At 40.4% G+C, this 20756-nt stretch overlaps 1 pseudogene; it reads left to right on the forward strand.

Moving 5' to 3' along the window:
* The window catches only part of LOC100720855 (fatty acid desaturase 2-like protein FADS2B), a 45431-nt pseudogene extending 24949 nt beyond the window's left edge, over window positions 1-20482 (forward strand).
* The last annotated feature ends 274 nt before the right edge of the window (window positions 20483-20756 follow it).

Raw genomic sequence — 20756 nt, forward strand, 5'->3', positions numbered from 1 at the left:
CTCCAAGTGGTAGGTGACTATCTGTGTAGCTCCGGGGAGGGCTCCTGGCATGTGCTAGGCCCTCTCCACAGCGTGTGCTGACTGCATGTCTGGGTGGAGGAAGGAATGAGCCAGGCGAGGTACAAGATGTCAGGAAGAGCTTTGAGGCCTGGCTCTGACATGGCTCCCTGTGTAGTCTCGGGCAAACTGTGCTTTACTGCTGCCTGTAAGTGTTACCATCAGTGACAGTGGGAATCCAGCAAAGTGTCTACCTTTCTATGGTTTTCTAGGATGCATGATTGGGCACTTAAGCAAATCTTTCTGTTCAAGGTTCACGGATGGCACTGTACTGTCTCAGAGTTCCTTCCTTATTCCTTAACGCAGAGGGCCTGTCTATTACTAAGAACAGACACAGAGAAGAACTGGTTATTTGGTTCCCAAGTCTAAAGCAGCTTGGAAGTGGCTCCCTAATGAGAGGGTGAGGAGAAGGCAGGAGCCTGGATAGCAGCTAGGTCAGCCAAAACCATAGGTGACAAACGACAGACAGGGAAGATGGCTGGATCTGCCATTAGCCCAGAGCCTGCTAAGTGCCACTTTGGGAACCATCCCTTCAGGCTCATGTGATTTCGTAGGGAGGGCGGCACAGCACACCCTGTTTCAGCAGCAATGGATCTTTAAAGGGGTTAACTACTGAGGCTGCTGCCTGCAAACTGCTGACAGACAGCTCACAACTCCATGTTAAACAGTACAGGCTCCATCGTGGCTACAACTGTGAGGCATTCAGACAAACACCAGTCTCCAAATCCATCACTGATGCTGTGATTCAGTCCCTTTCTCATGGAATCTGGGTATCAGATTGTGAAAAAGAAACCTGGAGGGCAAAGCTAATGGCAGGCTGGGCTGAGCCCTTCCATAGGATCCCAGCCACTCACCAGCTGGGCCACTTTGAGCAAGCTCCACAGGGTGTTTGAACCCCAGCTTCTTCAGCTGTGGGTGAAGGCTGATGAGGGGCTGCTGCCTGTGGGGTTGGTGCTAAGGGTACCTGTAAGCAACCTTATGTGCCGTGTGTCACATGGTGCCTGGAAACAGTTAGCAGTTGTCAGCCACGGTGGGTGAATATTGTGCACAGCCTTTCCCTCATTAAAAGGAGGGTCAAGAATCATTAGGAAGACTGTGCTGGTGTTAAGGAGATGGAAGCAGAGCATAAATCACAAGCATTGCTGACTTGCAAGACATAATGAGTCACTTACTCTTGCTGTCATCTTTTCCATTGAGCAGACAGAGCTGAAATTAGATTAAATGGCACAGCAGTGGCTCTAGATTCCTGCTGGAGATAGTTTTGCCCCTCAAAATGGTTGAATGAATAATAAACTGGAACTTCATGTGACAAGTTCCTATCAGACCTTCCATGTTTACATATTCACCCACCTCTCTGCCCGCCCATCCTGGACAAATGAGAGGGTTCTGGGCTCTGGAGTATTCCACAGGGAAAGCAGAGGCAGTCTCCTGTGCTGAGGAGTAGCAGGGAAGGTGTCATCCGCCCTACATGTCCCTGGCTGTCCATCTGGTGCCAATGTGTGGCATATTTCCAGTAAGCCCCACCTGAGCGCTTTCTTTCCCCTGAGCCTAAATCTCAACAGGACTCTTATCTCTCTAGAGTGCCCAGAAACAGTTTTGCTCTAGCTGAAATCAGTCTAAATAACTGCATGACTTCTGAATAAAACTAGAAATTGTGAGATGGCTCTTAAAGCAAAGCCAGAGTCCTCTGACCTTTAGCAGTTGGAGTCCATGACTCAAGAGCAAAAGGAATATACAGAGGAGAAAATCACCTGTGGCAGGGAGGGAGCAGGCAGGAGGGGCTGACCAAGTCAGAAGCAGCAACACAGAGACTTTCACAGGCAACACTACTTAAAATTTCAAACCCTGACTTAGTACTTCCCCTCCCCCATCAAAGGCACAGATACTAGTGAGTGAGCATCTTTGAGATTTTCAGTTGCTAGCTATTAAAAGATAAGTAGACTCTAGTCTAAAAGATCAGTAGACTCTAGTTGCAATGTAGGTATGATGAAAAAGCCTGGCTGAAACAAAACATTTTGGAATTTTGAAAATCCGAAATCCTACTTGTTCCAAAATCCTCCAGGTTTTGAGAATCAATACAAATCCACAAGTGGAAAATTCCACACTGTGAGACTTTGTTTCATTCAAAAGAATTATTTAAAATAAGTAAAATTAACCTCTGCTGTGTGGATAGATTGCACATGAAACATAATTCAATTACATATTTAGACTTTTTAACACCATGACAACTCACTTTGTTATGCAAATATTATAAAATCCAAAGATGCTTGAAATTCAAAACTATTTTAGCCCAAACCTCAGCTAAGACACACTTGAACTAAACTAAACTCAAAATAAATTTCCTATGGCATATTTTTTAAGCACCATCCCTGTCCTCCAGTTTTGAAATTTTGAAAACGACATAAATTAAAAGTGCTATCAGGATAATGGAGCAGAGTATCTGAGACTAAGGCCTCTCTGAAACATTTGGTGGCAGAGGACAGGCAGCGGGGAGTCTGTGGCTTCCTGCCATCTCGGTAGCCTCACAGGTGAGGAACCACACACATCACACTCCTGCGGTGTGGGTGGCCTGACCCAGAGGGATAAAGTTCAGCTTGACTTTAGTCTAAAGTCTGTGCTCTTCCTTCTGCACCAAGAAGGGAGCTGACTGGCCTGAAAACAGCTGATGGTCATTGCTGCACAGAGCATGAGTGGTCAGACAGTCCACAGATGATAACCCTTGCTTGACTATGAAGTATCCTCTCCCACCTCCTTGTCTTAGAGAAGGAGCCCAGCTGAAGCTGGGTCCAGTTGTTTAGAGCACGCCTGTGCTTACTTTGAGAATTGACTATGGTATCTCCAATTATCGCCAATACACATTTGCTAAAAGTATGGTCAGCTGGTAGAAGACACCAAAATGTCAGTTTTTAATTTAAAAGTATACTCACTTATTACACAGTTCTTGTTTAATTCTCCACTGTTCCCATTAGATTATATGTTCCCAAGTGTGAGAATCCCACTTCATCATGTCTGTCTTTATAGCACAAATGCTTAGCTTAGTATTTGACACATGGGATGTACTTCAAATGTGTAAACAAGTAAGTTAATGTTCAGTGCTAAGTGAGAAGAGTCAGATGCAATGTGGTGGGAGAGGTACAGGGACAATGGGTGCCAAGGGAGGAACGGAAATTGATGAGTCCAATCTGAGGACTGAGATATCTTGAGGCATCCAAGAGGGAGTTATTTGGAAAGTGGCTTCCCATTCAAGCATGTGACTGCGAGAGAGATTAGAGCTGATGGAAGAGGTTGTACTGTAAGAATGTTCAGTCATCTTAGAGGTGAGAGGAGAATTCTGCCCTATGTGATCGGGGAGGGGTGGAGGATGGATGACTTCAATATCAATTGAAGCAGGATATCTGGGGCTATGAAAAGGCAGTGCTAACATGTCAACCTTAGAACATACTTATTCCCTCCCACCGCAGACACATGGCACCCAGAGCAGCACCCTTCAGCAGAAGTGAAACACTAGCCATGTTCGTATGATGGGTCATTTTGTTTTCTACCAATTATATTTAAAAGCTAACACTATTATCCTCCACACATTCAAAGTATTATTATTTCAAAATGCATTTGGTTTAAAATTAATAACAGCATGTTTTAATTTCCCTTTTCATTCTGAATTTTCAACATCTAGGATGCAGTTCACACTTACAGCCTATTCCATTAGTCACCTGCAACTAGTGGCTACTGCCTTAGCCAGTGCAGGTCTAGGACATGTATAGGTAGTTATTAAAGGGTGGCAAATATGCAATAAAGAAATGACTGGATCTGCTTACTTTTCTGTAAATGATTAACATATGTGAGGGTAAAGCAGACATCTCAGCGGACTGACATCTTACATACAGCTTTTCACATCTCCCCGAGGCACTGTGAAGATAAATGTTGTAACAGTCCACTTCCTAGAGATGGTACTGAGCTTCAAGGAAGTGGGTGAGTTGCTCAAACCACACCACAGCAATGCTACATGTAGCCTATGAAGCAAGTTGATACACTCCACACCACTTCCTCCACTGAAACCTTCAGACTTTCAGTGAGAGTCAAAAACAAACAAACAAACAAACAAACAAACCCCCCCAAAAAACACCACAAACTACTCAGAGTTGATCCAAGCTTAACATCAGCTAAAATAGAATAAATACTCACTTATTTTATATGAGAACACTGATGCTGGGACTTGCAATGATCTTAGCTAAGCTCTCCCCCACCAGGAGATCACTCCACATTCAGATTCGTGATTCTTTGAAATATTCATGTAAGAAACTAGAGACAGTTAGATAGACAATGAAGATCTCCAGTGGGCTTGCTACGAAATCTGTATTTCTTTAAATTGTTTTTTTAACTGCTATGTTCTGTTTTGATATGTTTAATCTTACCCTCTTTGAGAAGTAAAACAAATGTGTAGGACTGATAACCATATTACTGAGCTCTTGTTCGATCATAGAGCAGACGGGTTTGTAGTGTCACTTTATGAATGTCATTCTAAATGCTTTAATTCTATAACATGAACAGCTATTTCTAAGATGACAATGTGTAACTTATCAACCAGCAATTTCTTACCGTTTGTTTTTCTGTAAGTTTGTATTATTTCTACCCTTTTTAAAAATCTCCATGTATTCTTTTGTTTCCTTTTCTTTAAATAAAAAAAAGAAATATTCATTGAAGTAGGATATGTGAGGCTATTTCCCCCAGAACTAATTAAAATCTTGGAGCTGAAGTGTCTTTCTATGTAAAACAGAAATAATATTATCTGATCACCCTACCTCCAAAATGCTTTAAAATGATGATCAAGTAAGAGAAGAGTGGAAAAACAGTTCTTTCCAGCCAGTTTTCATATTTTCATATTTTCATTATCAGAAGTTGCTTTAGCCTGAAGCTCTGTTGCTATTTCTACATAAACTGTGAGAACTCTTGTCCAGAGAGACACTCTTAGGACCAGCAAAGGGACAGGGTTAAGAAACTCAAATATCTTGACTTTTGAGGAGGCATACAGAAAGCTCTGACAGTGATGAGTATTTTGGGTGTGAATTCATTTATCTAATCACCCTCTCTTCCATTTAGGGTCTGTCTTCATACTGGTGGAATCACCGTCACTTCCAACATCATGTAAAAACAAACATCTACCCCAAAGACCCAGATATCGACATAGGTCCACTGTTTGTGATTGGAGAATCCCAACCTGTCAAGGTACACTTATCCACCTGACACCTGATGCAAGTTGCTGGGGGTGATGCCTGGAACGGCTTCCTTTCCTGCCTGGAAAGATAACGATGAGAGTTCTGGCTACACACAGTGTGAGAGCACTGCCTTTTGTCTTTGTGTTCAGGATACAGACTCTGAATCATGACTCTATGACCCCAAAGGTCTAGTCAACCTCCTGGAGCAAGTGTAGCTCTTATTGAGCAGCCCCAATGACAGCTGAATCCCTGCTCAATGCTTACAACCATCCCTGAAGCAACAAAAGTAAATGTTAGAAAACAGAACCAGGTTACCAAAGGTGGCATGATTCTCCAAAACCTAGCAAGGTTATGTTGGATAGATGCTCACAAAGACAAGGTAATCAGTACATTCAGTAACCACAAGACCTTAAACACTAAACATGTAGCTATCTCAACTGATGCTAAGCCCATTAGGGAAGACAGTGCATTATTTTTAGTTTCTATTCATATGACATGAAGGGGAGAAAAGTGGAAAGATGGGACAGCTCTAATATCTTTCCTCCAGGGAACATACTCAAGGGTCCAATATGTAGGGAAATGATGGTGTCTTCTAGAAAAATTTGATTGTTAAGAAATAGTTTTGTCAGTTCAACAACCTAAATCTATTTTGTACATCAGCAAAAATCTGTGTGACTGTGAGGAAATAAGTTTTCCCAACGTTGGGAGACATCCTCTGCCTCCTGTGAAATAGGTAACCATGTCTTCTGCTTACATAGAGTGTTCAAGTTGTTGGCTGTGATTCCAAATCAGTTGCTTTTCACAAGGGCTGCATAAACATGTTGGCCTATCCTGATGTCTGTGGACTTGTGTGTCCACCCCAGAATTGTAAGATGTGGATGTCACTATCCTCCAGCTTCTGCAGCTGCCCTGGGGACACATCGCTAAGACCTTGGAGTCTTACCTGCCACAGTTCTAAACCATGCTTCAAGATATCACTGAAACTTTTTCAAGCTCTAAAAATGAGTGCGTTCACTTCAAAAGCATTTTTGATGAGTCCTGCACTTTTCTCTTCTGCCCTCTTTCCTGACAACCTTACTAGTACTTTCCTCAAACACCGATTTCTTAACAAGCATTGATGAAATCTTCTACATTCTAGGCTCCTACCCAGCAAGATTTCATATGCTCCTTTTGGGTCACACTCAATCAGCCCATCCCGGTTTGTTAATTCCCAGGCATTTTCCAGTAGTCCATTTTCCTGGTTTCTTAACTATTGATGTACTTGGAGTTTGAGGAGCAGCTGAAAATGGCTACTGTTACTTCATCACCATGTGGCTTTCTATTTGTGACAATAAGGGAAAGAATAGCCACCTGTATGGTCCACATAGAGGAAAAGCATCTGCACATAGGAAGGAATATACTGAACAGGGGAAACAGGACCCCAACACTCCCGATAGTGTAAAACAGATTAAATACAGGAAAATATAATTTGAGTATGAATGAGCATGTATTCCTGTGTTGCATAAGCACTCACCATCACTATGAGTTAGAGACGCAGCCATCATTTCTATGTCCTCTCTCAAAGAATTTACTGTCTGTGTGCCCTGGGCACTGGCCATATTAAAGAAGTGAAATCCTAGGAAATGAGCCCTCCTCAGTAGTAAGGAGAACATGATTATATTACTATGCAATCAAAGCCTCTATGTATTACGTGTAAGTGTTCTGTGATGCTAACACTACGTGTTAGTCATTGTGTTAGAGCTGTGAAGGGAGAAAAGAGGAAAGATGGGACAGGATGGAGAGGCCGTGTCATTATTGTACTCCCATGACCACTCCTAAGTGATTACATTCCTGTAGCTGGAAACCCATGGTGGGAAATACAAGGGAGAAAAGTTGCTCAGTTCAGAGCAGCGAGGAACCAGAGAAAGAAGGAAGAAGCGGGGATGACACAGCATGTGCGTCACTTCCGTGACCACCACAACCCGTCCTCACCTCTTAACAGCACACCAACTACAGACTGGTCAATGGATCAGTCTACTCATGGGCAGAGTGCCCCAGGACCCATGAACCCCCAGGAGTTCTCAAAAACATGAGACTTTGGGGGCACATTTTAAATCCAAACCAGAGCAGCACAAAGTGGATGAAACAGAGGTGGCTGTGCTTCATGTGGAATCCTGCTCCTACCACTGACGCAGAGCTGGGAAACCTGCCACAGTTTTTCCTGCTCAGTTTCCTTCCACTGCAGATAAGGAGGACAGAATGCAAAGTGATTCCCATAGGAGCTTTTTAAAAATGCTGTAAATCCTCATAGTAAATTGTAAAACCCATCTGTACCAGCATGGCGTATACTTAATTATAGCGAGAGATGTCAAAATATTTGTTCCCATTTCAGTTCTGGTTCTTCTGGTTCCTCAGGTTTGACAGCCAAGGGACACTAATCAGATGGTTGTATCTATAGAGATCACACACACACACACACACACACACACACACACACACAGAGTGATGACCAGTGGTATTGTCTCTTACTTTATTTTTTATTCTTGTTCCATTTAGTATGGCAAGAAGAAAATCAAATACATTGACTATGACAAGCAGCACCTGTACTTCTACTTAGGTGAGTCTCCCAGGTCACTTTCCCTATTGTTTAATTCGCTAATGCATGCACTTGTCAAGCCAGGAGGCATAGTTAGACTTCTCCTGCAGAGAATAGCTCATTTTTACTGTCACTGAGAAAACCACTCAGACCCACCTGTATGAAAATCTGAATGGGAGAAGTGGAAAAGAACAACATTTTTAACAGGTATCTCCTCCCTCTGGGTTTCAGATGGAGAAGGAAAGAAGGAAGGAGGGAAGGAGGACAGGAGGCAGGGAGGAGGTACCCATGGGGTTGGGAAGACACAATGCCATATGAGAGGACCTATATCTGGTACTCGCATTTTGTAAAGGCTAAACATTATGAAGAGAAAAGAATACTGGCATTGTGCAGAAAGGAAAAAGAGGTGGGAAATAACACTGACGCATTTAGAGCATGCTGCAGTAGCAGACCTATAGCAGTGTAGTGCTGTATAGCAGTGTAGCAGCACTCTTTAAGCTTCTGTGTGGAAGTAACCTTGCTGTTCCCACAACCTGCATACAGATCTACAGTACATGAGATCTGCACATAAATATGTACCACTACATGTGCATGTGTTGGGCCAGATTAGAAGCAAAGAAACTTCACTGAGCAACTCTGTTACCAGTGAAAGAATATCATAGGTAAAGAAGTTTGGCCCTCCTGCACCAAAATCACAAAGAAATGTTCAAGAGACTCTTAAATCTGCTCATCTAAAGCACCCTTGCCCACCTGGGAAATGAACAAAAATGAGCGAAGGAACCAAACTGTGTGTGTAGGCCAGTGATTCTCAGCTGGGAACAGTTTTCTCCACCGAGGACATTTGACAATGTCTAGCGATGCACTGACAACGGGTGGTCCTGGCATCCTTTGGGTAGAATGGGGAGATGCTGCTGTGTGCTGTAGGTTGTACAGGAGAGTCCATGAAAAGGAACTGTCTGCCTCAAGTCCCAGCAGGGCCGAGGCTGGGAACCCTGCAGGTGATATGAATTGCCCACATGTGGTCCACTGGCAACCACCTGTGACATACCGAAGAGCATGGCCACTGTGTGATTTGAGATGCACCACCGCTCGCACTGCCTCTTCCACAGCTGGATTCATTTTTCCCATCCTACACACGGATCTTCTGATCCTTCTCTTGCAAAACCCAACAGAGGAATGGGAACATGCTTTGTTTTGAAACCTACCTAGATATGCAGTTGCACAACAAAACATTTATCGTTCTGAACTTTTGTGAAAAACTGTGTCTTTGCCTCCTCTCTCCGTTGTGACACAGTCTGCCTGTAGCGTGTGAGCAATGAGCATGGGGGTAGATTTCCTGAAGAATGGCCACCTCATAGGCCCACTGCTCCAAGAGCTGTTTCACCATGTCCTTTCAGTGTGAGTGCCAGTGTAGCACCTTGGGGACAAATAAGGTATAATTCACACAGTCCCAGAGAATCAAAGCTGGCAAAATGTTAAGGGCATGAAGCGAGATTTTATTCAGACTTTTGCAGCAGGGGAGAGATACTTCAACATGAATTGAGATTAGCTGTCTGAAACAAAAGTGAGAGACAGGCTTTGAAATGCTTGGGCATGCTAAAGAATAAAGCTGAAAGACACTGAAATATGGGGTGGGGCATTAGCCAATGTGACTAGTCTGGGCCAGTATCTGCTGATTATCCCATATGGACCATAGGCTCAGATGGGGCTTATCCTTCTTGAGGATAGCATTTCAAAGGAAGGACTCCTAGGACCTTGGCTGGTGGAAGATAAATCTCAAAGGGAGACAGAAAGACTTTACAACTGTGTATTATTCAAACGAATGAGCTAAGTAAATGGGCATCAGCCACCTATACTCAAGTTAAGGCTGGAACAAATGATACATTCTTTGAGAAGCATAGACCATGAAAGGTAACTTGAAAGGGGTTCGTGTCATCCCAGAGACATGACCTTGAACACGGAATCTGTGCTAGTGTTGGTTCAAGTTTCTAAATGATGTGTTGGGAGTCTGCAGTTTTCATAGGCCAAGGTCAAGGCCTAGTTAAGAAGAGAGCTCAGAAGACCCTAGCTAGAGCTAAGTTAAAGTGATGGCCGCAGTCCAAAGCCAAAGGACCTTCATGTTCTCTTTGTGTGCCTGATGACATTAAAAATGACACAGATCTTCAGTGTTTCCTAGCTGCTGTGAAGGAACTTGAACCAGGAGCTGCTGATCAAGTGCCTCTTTCAGCCTCTTGGATGTGGAAAACCTGGTGGAATCAGGGTGTAGTCAGTGATCTTCACTCCACTCTTTGCTCAGGCTGTGTGTGTGTGTGTATGTGTGTGTGTGTGTGTGTGTGTGTGTGTGTGTGTGTGTGTGTGTGTGAAAGAAACAGCTGTTGGGAAGACAGGCAAGCATTTGGTCCTCTTCTGCTCATTTCTTTACCTTGCTGTTGTTATTCTTTTTCAGTTGGGCTTCTCTTGATCGTGCCTGTGTATTTCAATTGGAAGTCCCTGCAAGCAATGTACCTTCAAAAGGTCTGGGTGGTGAGTACTGACTCATGGTAGAAACTAGACTGGATGGAGGAGGGGATGTAAACACCTTGGTGCTCACCAGAGGTGGCTTCCTGGACTAACAGGATCTAAGACTGAGACCACACATGAAGGGGCTCCAGCCCAGTGAAGAGGAAATGAAATGTTCAGGGCATCTAACTTTCACTTGCTTTTTCTTGAAGGACATTGCATTCGTCAGCCGCTTTTACATTCGACATTTCATCACTTTTGGACCTTTCTATGGAATTTTTGGAACCATGTTGCTCATATACATGGTCAAGTAAGAATATGATTTTACTTTCATTACTCAGATGGTCCTCTTAGCTTCCTGATCAGGGCTGTGTGTGATGAGCCAAGGATTATGACACCATGGCCAGTGCCTGTAGCTGAGGTAGTTAAGGAATACAAATACAAATAATAACAATAATAGCTGAAGTAGTTGAACAAGACAAGCTAATTGCAAAGAGAACTTATCCAAACTAATTTTTTAACTTGCTTTATTCCCAAAAGCAGCATTACATTTTGGCTCTAACTCTACGTTTTTATTTTGGGTAGACACCATCACACACACCAATAGTCATGATAGGACAGATTTGAAAGGTTACTTTAGAACTATAGAGTTTTTTTGCCCCCAAATCAAAATGACTCTAAGCCATCATTTTGCCTAAATGGCCCTCTTCGCCTTTCCAAATTTTTATTCCTTGTTTTGTTGATCAGTGTTATAAACGCCCAGTAATTATAAAGATAATGACAACTTCTCTACATCAGACTCTGTTAAAGCCTTTTACAGGTATTATCTCACTTGATATAATCCAGTCTAACAGTCCAACAATAGAGAGAGTATCATCTTGAGGTTGCTGCTAAGGGAACTGAAGCTTAGACACATGCAATCACCCAGCTAGCATGATAGAACAATGAGGATTAAGGCAGGTGCTAAGATAGAACTTGAACGCAGCTCTACCTGATGCCATGACACAGACTGTCAACCATTTTGCTTGTGTCCTTGGAGTACCCGATGTTTTCTTTTTTTTCTGGCATTAGAGCTACAGAAATCTTCACAGGTACTGCTCCCATGAGTTAGGAAACAAGACCGAGCCAGTGCTAACTGTGTGTCAATTCTAGACCTAAAGACATTCGAAGAAGTAGTACAGGAAAGGCCTCCTAGTCACTGAAATCATGGAACTTCTTTTGTTACCTTCAATTTTTGGCCAGTTCTGCCTGAGGTTATGCAAGCACAGCAAATGAAGCTGTAACTCCCTCCAGAATCAATGCTTCTGGCTTTTTTGTTCCCCAAAAGGTTTCTCGAAAGTCCATGGGTTGCATATGTTACCCAGATGAGCCATGTCCCAATGAAGATAAGCAGAGAGGAGAACCGAGACTGGCTGAGCACTCAGGTAAGGGTAGAAATCCTCAGGGGGAGCCCTTCACACTAGGCTGACTTAGCAACTGGTCACCTCACACAAGAATAGCTCAGCTTTTTAGAACGCTCTCCAGAGCCTGTAAATACTGTTCCGTACGAACACTTTGGCTGTATGAACTGTGCATTTTCTCATTTTACAAGATGATAAAATTGAGATGTGGAAAGGTCCAGTAACTTATACAAGGTCACACAACTAACCGGTAACATAAGCAGGCTTATACCCAGGTGGTTTGGTTATAGAGACTTTCTTCTAAACTAAGAACAGTTGTCTACAATTCAGGAGCCAAATCTGGCCCACTGCTTGTTTGTGTAAATAAAGTTTTATTGGGACACAGCCATGTTCATTCATTTGCATATTATCTGTGTGCTTACATACTACAGTAGGAAAACAGAACACTTCTAAGTTAAAATATTAAAATATTTACTATCTGGCACATCACAGAAAAGAGTTGATCCCTCCTCTGATCTCTCATGCTACAGAGCCTTTTGAGGGAATCTGAGATCTTAAACTACAGAATGAATTTTATGCCTATAAGGATCTCCTTTCATTACTTAGGCAGTGCATTGCAGTGAGGGACCATGCTCACCAACCACGCCATGATTGCTTAACAAAGCTATGATCTATGCACACACCCCTTCTCCTAAGGCCAAGTTTTCATCCTGCTCCTTCTCCAAGCTGGTACCAAAGCCCAAGAACTCCCTGTAGGACACAGAGGGATACTTCACTCAGAATTTCACTACAAACTGCTTCTTTTATCATTTAGTTTTCACTTATCATTAACTTAATCTGTGTTAGGATTTTTTTTATTTAAACAAAGAGAGGTAAGAAAATTAAAGAAAAAACAAAATAGAAAAAATAGAGTGATACGGAATTAAAAAATTAACGTCATAAAATCTAATTGATACATTACATATTGTCTTCTTAATAATAGGTGTTAAAAGTACAAAATCAATGCATAAAAAGTGGCTAGGCACTCAGACATTCACAGTGCAAACTCTTCTGTTTAATGATCTAACATAAATTTAGTAATATGTTCATCTATCTTATACAATATATATATACTGTTATACACTTTAAGTACTTTTTTTTCCTTTCACTTTTACAATATCTATGATACTTTTTGTATCCCATTATTCTGTCAGTTCCCATTGTTTTTTTAAACTAGAGAAACAAGGTGATATTTACTAATGTGAATCTTGTAAAGAGGATATTCTCAAGTTGCCTCCATTTACCTGTAAAAGCTTCAAGATCATCATTTTATACCTTAATAGTATTCCACTGTATTAAAAATATCACCTTTTTTTTCATCCACTCTGCAGTTGATGGGCATTTTTATTGTTTCCAAGATTTAGCTATTATAAATTTTGCTGCTATGAACATTGGTGTACATATATCATTTAAAAGCTAGATTGTATGGAACTTCCAATCCGAGTATTTTGAGAAATCTCCATATTCATTTCCACAGTGGTTGCACCAGTATGCACCCCTACCAACAGTGGAGAAGCATTGCTTTTTGCCCCTGCATCCTTGCCAACATTTGTTGTCAGTTATTTTCTTGAAAGCAGCCATTCTTTCTGGGGTGAAGTGAAATCTCACTGCCTTTTTAATTTGTGTTTTCAAATGACCAGTGATGGTGAACATGTCTTCATATATTTATTTGCCATTTGTATATCTTTATCTGAGAACTGTGTGTTCATCTATGATGCCAATTTTTGGAGAGGGTCTTTGAATTTGGGGAGCTTGATGCTTTTTAATTCTTTATATGTTCTGCATATAACTCCTCTGTCTGAGGGGTTGTTAGCTAAAATTCTTTCTAATTCGGTGGATCTTCTTTTCACTTTGTTGGTGATTTCTTTTGAAGTGAAAAAAATTTTTAGTAATATGAGTTGTTGATTTTATGAAGTATTTCCTGTGCAGTTTGCTTTTTTTATGAATTCTCTCCCCACTCCTATATCTCCAAGATTTTTAGCTACTTTGTCGTCCACTAGATTTAGTGTTTCTGATTTAATATTTAGATCCCTGATCCATTTTGACTTTAGTTTACTGTATGGTGATAGGAATGGATCCAATTTCAGTCTTTGTCATGTGGAGAGCCAGTTTTTCCCACACCATTTATTAAAAAGGCTATCTTTTTTCCAGTGAAAATGTTTAGCCTCTTTGTCAAATATAAAGTGTCTGAGTATCTTTGTAATAGTGTTCGCATCTTCTAATGTGTTCCACTGATCCTCAGGTCTATTTCTTTGACAGTACCATGCTGATTTATTACTGTAGTAGTAATAAATAGTAGGCTTTGTAGTATAGTTTCAAGTCAGGAATTGAGATTCCTCCTGCCTTGCCTTTGTTGCCCAGAATTGCCTTTGCCTTTGCTATTCTAGGTTTCTTCTGTTTCTAGATGAATTTTAGGAATATTCTCTCTAGATCTGTAAGGTATATTAATGGTATTTTGATTGGAATTGCGTTGAGTCTGTATAACAGTTTGGGGAGTACGGCCATTTTCACAATGTTGGTTCTTCCTATCCGGGAGCAAGGAATAGCCTTCCATTTTCTAACATCATCTTTAATACCATTTTTTAGAGTAGTATAATTTTCAGCATATAGGTCTTTTATATTCTTGGTTAGGATGATTCTTAAGTATTTCATTTTTTAGATGCTATTGTAAAAGGCGATATTTCTACAATTTCTCTCTCATAGAGGTATTTGTTTGTGTACAACAATGCTAGTGATTTTTGAGTGTTGATTTGTATCCAGCCAAGCTGCTGAATTTATTACCTCTAGTAGTTTTAAATGGAGTTTTTGGGGTCTTCTATGTAGAGTATCACTCGTCGGAAAATGATGATAATTTAATTTCTTTTTTTCCTATGTTTATTCTTTTTATTTCTCCCTTTTGTCTGATTGCTCTGGTTGATATTTCCAGAACTATATTGAATAGGAGTGATGATAGTGGACATCCTTGTCTTGTTCCTGATTTTAGAGTGAAGGCTTTCAGTTTTTGTCCATTTAGTACAGTGTTAGCTGTTGGTTTGTCATGGATGGTCTTTATGAGATTGAGGTGTGTACGATCATGAAATGGTGTTGGACTTTATCAAAAGCTTTTTCTGCATCTATTGAGATGACCATGTGATTTTTATTTTTGACTCGGTTGATGTGGTGTATTACATTTATTGATTTGCATAATTTGAATCATCCCTGCATTCCTGGAATAAATCCCACTTGGTTGTGTTGAATAATCTTCTTGATTTGCTGCATTCTATTTGCCAATTGTTTATTGAGAACCTTTGCATCAATGTTCATTAGTGAGCTTGGTCTATAGTTCTCCTTTTTGTTGGGTCTTTCTCCGGTTTTGTTATCAGAGTGATATTTGCCTTCAAGAATGATCTAGGGAGGACTGTTACTCTTTCCATTTCACTGAAGAGTTTAAGGAGTATTGGTGCTAAATATTCTCTAAATTTCTTATAGAATTCAGCCATGAATCCATCAGGATCTTGGCTTTTCACTGTTGGTAAGTTTTAAATCATATTTTCTAATTTAGTAGCTGATATTGGGTTATTTAAAATTGTTATATCTTCTTTATTGAGCTTTGGTAGTTCATATGTTCCTAGAAATTTGTCCATTTCCTCTGTATTTTCTACCTTATGTGAGCAGAGATTTTCCAAGAAGGTGCTCATGATCTTTTCAGTTTCCATGGGATCTGTAGTAATTTTCTTCTTTTCAGTTCTTATTGTGTGAATTTTTTTCTTTCTTTTTCTTGATAAGTTGGCCAAGAGTTTATCAATTTTCTTTATTCTCTCAAAAAAACCATCTCTTTGATTCACTAATTCTTTTTTTTTCTTTCAACTACATTAACTTCTGCTCTAATCTTTACAATTTCCTCTCATCTATGAGCTTTGAGTTTAACTTGCTCTTCCTTTTCTTGAAGCTGAGATGTAACATCAGGTTATTTATTTGTGTTCATTCCATTTTCTTGATGGGACTATTGCAAATATTTCCCTCTTGGGACCACTTTCATTGCATCCCATAGGTTATAGTATGTTGTTTCTGCATTTTCATTGTACTGTAGTTATTGTTTTATTTCTTCTTTAATTTTATCTGTAACTCCCTGGTTATTCAGAGGGCTGTTATTAAATTTCTATATATTTAGGCTGGTTTTGCAGGTGTTTTTTGCCATTGATTTCCAATTTTAGTGCGCTATGATCAGATATTGTGCATGGGATAATTTCACACCCTTTGCATTTAGTTGATAATGCTTTATGGTTTAATATATGGTCTATTTTGGAGAATGTCCCATATACATCTGAGAAGAATGTATATTCTGATGTGGTTGGGTGGAACACTCTGAAAACATCTACTAAGTCCATTCACTTGCAGGTATGATTCAGTTCTGTTATTTCTTTGCTCTTTGTCTAATTGATCTATTGCTTTGTGACAGTGGGGTGTTAAAGTCTCTTATTATAGTTGTGTTCTAGTGTATATGGTTTTTAACATCCAATAGTATTTGTCTTATATAGTTAGGTGCTTCTGTATTTGGCAGAGGGGCAAGTCCACATTGGAAGTGTAGGATGTTTTTTTGTTTTTTTTTTTCAAATATTTGTTGCCTTTTTCTCTTTCTTTTTCTGTGATTTGCTTGTTAGTGCCCATATTGTTCTGAATACTTACACATTTTTTCTTGTTTCATTCTATGCAGACTAAAGACATGAGCACATTGTATGCAATTTATGATATAATACTTTCCTACTTGTGTTTCTGCCTTGTAATTTTATTATAGAAGGGACTTATTAATATTTCACCTTGTCTTGTTGCAAAATTCCTGAAAGGTCTGTGATAGTGAATCACTTAGTGTTCTTTTTCCGTTTTCCTTACATTGTAATGATGCTGGCATGAAGTTATATTAATAAATTTAATTAAAATAATATAATGCCATATTGTGTTTGTAGCTAGTCTAAGAAATTAGAAAAATCCCTCCATCTACCTGCCAGAGTCCTGGTCATTCAAATAACCTTCATGTTATTTACAATAAATAAAAGCAAAAAAAAAATACTTTAGATTTTTAAAAGTTATAGAAAACTCAAAGAACTTTTGTTTATATAAATTATATAGATTTTAAATCTATATATGAAATTTAAGATGATGAATTTTTAAATCTTTATATATTAATTTTTAAATAATAAGAACAGAGCTAATACATATTAACTTCAGAGAGACAAAACCATCTTATGTTTAGTCTCTTGGAAACTCCACCTTTTAAGCATGAAAACATGAGACTGAAGAAGGAAAATAATGTGTTAGAAATCTAATGAAATTATTTTGACCTTGAATAGCCCATTAAATATCTTTGGGCTATTTCAAAATTTCCTGAACTACACATTAAGTAGCACTATGATAGAACAATCATGGATTGACATTCAAAATGGCAGCCACCCCAGCAAAAATTAAATCATAAAAAGACAATAAATGAAATGTCATTTGTATGGATTCTTAGTCTTTGGGTCTAGAGAAACCTATGTACCTCCTCTCCAGGTAATTTTTCTAAATGCAAAAAATGTAAGACGAGATTACTGAGGACACTATTTGTACTGTAATGTGCTTCTCCACACAGAACCCTTGGTTAGGACCCTTGAATACCTTATTCCTCATTCTGAAGTTCTTCAGACCACTCTGGAGATGGTACTTAACCTCTACAACCTCCACCATGGCTTTCTGATCCCATAATCCTCCACCAATGTCTTCATTCAGAACACTGCCGTCATCTGTATTAAAGAGTCAATAGTGAATTTCTCCCTCAAGTTTTGCACCCTCTATTGTAGCTATTGTTTTGTATATAACTCTTAGTAAAATACCTTGCCACATATTTAAGTGTTAAACTTACTGAGACCTGAGACTGTTCACAATATTCCTAGTAGGTTCTTCACACAAAATGGGTACTCAATAAACATGCTGATGATTGACACAGTGAAAAGATAAATAATGATTTCCTTGGTCTGACACTGGGATTCACTGATATCTGACGAAAGCTTTTCCATTGCAGGTCTTGGCTACCTGTAATATTGAGCAGTCTTTTTTCAATGACTGGTTTACCGGGCACCTGAACTTCCAAATTGAGCACCAGTGAGTCACACAAATGGGCTGTAATGGGGAGGGACTCTCATGGTTGACAGCTCCAAATACAGTCCACAGTATAGTACTTTGGCTCAGAATCTCAGAGGGAAAAAGCAATGAGGGATCTTTAACAGCTACTACTTTTCTATTAGCACAAGTTACAAAGGAAGGCACAGGGAAAAGAAGAAAATATAACAATTGTTAGGAAATGAAGTAAAATTCTAGAAAAAGTACCAATAACTTAGTTTCAGATACAAAAAACCTTAGAATTTGCTGACTTCTTTTCCTGTCCATTTGGTTTGTTGGTAAAACCCAAGAAAAGTCACATTATTGATTAACCAAGTTGTGTTAAAATTTAATTATAGTTTAGATTAAATCTCTACCACTGTTACAAAATAATCCACAGTGAGATCTGTTCTCTTATATAATTTGCCAATGGAATCTGACAGTGCATTAACCAATGAGTCAGTTAGGTACACAGGCCATAAAAGAGAGAAACAATATTACTCAAAGAACACTCAGGGGAAGCACTTTCCACATTTTCTTAACTTAAGCCGTACCTGGGAGACTTATGAAAAGAAAATCGTCTCAAATTTGTTCATAGGATTTTGTTACCTCTTCTCTTAAATTAGTCTTTAAACTCTCAGTACTTTTTGTCAAAGAATTGGTTACAATACTGGGAAGTCAAGTGGCTGATTAGCGGAAAATTTCAGCTAAGACTGATGTCTTTTCACTTTTTATTGCTCACTTAGAACTTTAGCCCACATACACTAGGCCTAGTCCTTAGTGCACACTCAGCTATTCATGAGACAGGAGCTAGACTGCTAAAAAGAAAGAAAAACAGAGGCAGAGGGAAGCAGAAATTTATCTCCAGATCAGCTGGGTAATTCAAAATTATAGATAATTCATACTTTCTTTTGAAGTTGGTAAAAATACAACAAAACAAAAATATATGATGCAGCTAATATTTATCCTATTAGCATTTCTTAAGTTTTCCCCTCCCATGTGAATTCCAGAGGTGACACGATGTGACATGAGAGTGTTTTGAGGAGAGTTTGAGCTTCCCAGAAGGACTGGGCAGGTGAAGGTTGGATACGCATTGCTAAAACATAGTAGTTGGTAATTCAGGGAAGAAATCCCCTTTGGCTTTCCTTTAAGTGTAACCCCTCATCCCCCCTCTTTTTCCTTAGTCTTTTCCCCACAATGCCGCGCCATAATTACCACAAAGTGGCTCCACTGGTCAGGTCCCTGTGTGACAAGCACGAGCTGCAGTATGTGAACAAGCCCATGCTGACGGCGTTTGGAGATATCGTCAGGTAAGGGCCCAGCTTCTCCTGGCTCACAGCTCCTGCATCCTCTCACAGTGAGGCCCTGGACTGCCACTGGTTAGCCAATCATTCTTCAAACACTTATTTAATAAAATATCCCCCTCAAGCCCAGCATACAGGGCAAATACTATTCACCTCCTGCATTCCAGGCACTCTCATTGAAAATGTCCACTGTCCTGTGTATGTGAAGCTTCTTGATTCAAATGTTATGTTCCCTTTGGCTTTGTACATCCCGTCCCATATAGCTTCCCCCACACTTGAGAAAAAACATGGTGAGAGAGCTTCATGAATTTTCTGGCACATTGCTACAGACGCAGACACCCCCAAGGCCCCAGCAGTGCAGCTGTGCACAGAGTTAGTGCCTGGCCACGCAGGTGAGGGTAGCACGAACTGAAAACCCACATTCACTCTCAGTCACTCACATCCAGTTCCTCATGGAGTACTGGACTGTGCTCAGCAGATGAACAGTCAGTGGCCTGGGTATAATAACTTGCTTTTAAAATTGGGTTACAAGGTATCTTAAAGAACCTTCCAGACTAAGCCTCCTCTCACCTGCTTGCTGTCTAGTGCCCAGCTTCAGGCCCTCTCCATGCCCTCTTCCTGCTCTTTGCTCTGGCAGCTGGCTGACCTTTGTTTGCTGCAAATCTTCCCACCTTGGCACTCCTGAGGAGAGCATTCTTTCACATTGCCAGCTGCCCTTCTTTCCCTGTGTTAATGCCCAGTCATTCCACAAGGCTCGCCTCTAACTCTTGCCCTTCACTGGTGTCCAAGACTAAATCCATTCCTAAATCTTGCTGTGTGCTTGATTTAAGCCTACTGGGTGATGACTTACCTAAAACATGGCTACCAAGCCAGTTCAGGAATTCCACGTGGATGGAACCACATCTGTCCTCTTCACTGCTGAGTCTACAAAACTGTCTTCCTAATTTGAAAGGTAGATAAGTAGAAAATATAAGATGGGCTGGCACAGAGGTACACAGGCTTAGAACAGACTAAAATGAGGGTAAAATTAAATGTTACTCATCAAGAAAAAGTGAACCCACTTCCTAAAAACAATTCAGTGTGTTTATATTCTCCACTGGTCAGCAGATAAGGGTATGTATTATGTATGTCCAGAGATGGCATGCCCTGAGCCAGGAAGGGGAGCAATGGGCCATAGAGAAGCAACTTCTTCAGACAGGCTCACCTCTTGATTCTTGTTCATACTTCTCCCCTAGGTCCTTGAAGAAATCTGCAGCTCTTTGGATGGACTCTTACTATGAGTGAGGTAGTACTGTGCGTGCCATTGTCTCTGAAGGGGGTTGGTGAAGGTTCAAGAGCTCTTCGCCGTTTAGCTGGGATTTAAGTAGCACCCCTGGCATACCTGCTTGTCCCGGGAGTGAGGACCTGAGGATTCATGGCAAGACCTTCCCTGAAGGTCTTTGAAAAGGAGAAGCAGTGGAAGCACAAGAAGATTTTGGGCAGGTTGGCAAAAGGGAAATGGGACCCCTTAGCTTTAATTGTTCTACTCTGATCTTGAACTTAGTCTACCAATGGACCT

The sequence above is a fragment of the Cavia porcellus genome, unplaced genomic scaffold (assembly GCF_034190915.1).
Source record: "Cavia porcellus strain 051 isolate PalLab524CR breed Dunkin Hartley unplaced genomic scaffold, mCavPor4.1 scaffold_17, whole genome shotgun sequence".
Lineage (NCBI taxonomy): Eukaryota > Metazoa > Chordata > Mammalia > Rodentia > Caviidae > Cavia > Cavia porcellus.